This window comes from Arachis duranensis, chromosome 2 (genome assembly GCF_000817695.3).
Source record: "Arachis duranensis cultivar V14167 chromosome 2, aradu.V14167.gnm2.J7QH, whole genome shotgun sequence".
NCBI lineage: Eukaryota > Viridiplantae > Streptophyta > Magnoliopsida > Fabales > Fabaceae > Arachis > Arachis duranensis.
Window position 1 is genome coordinate 28,130,933 of NC_029773.3, and position 217 is coordinate 28,131,149.

The following is a 217-nucleotide window of genomic DNA, read 5'->3' on the forward strand; positions in this document are numbered from 1 at the left end:
GATTAGTGCTTCCTCTTCTTGTGGCTCTAAGGTAGAGCTTATAATTACAGGAAAGGTATCACCTTCTCCCAGAAATGCATATTTCAGGGATGGTGGTAATGGTTTGAGCTCAGGTTTAGGAGGTTTCTCCTCTTCCTGAGGGATTTTCAGAGGTTCTATTATCTTCTCTGATTCCTCCAAATCAGGCTGAACATCTTTAAAGATGTCCTCTAGCTCT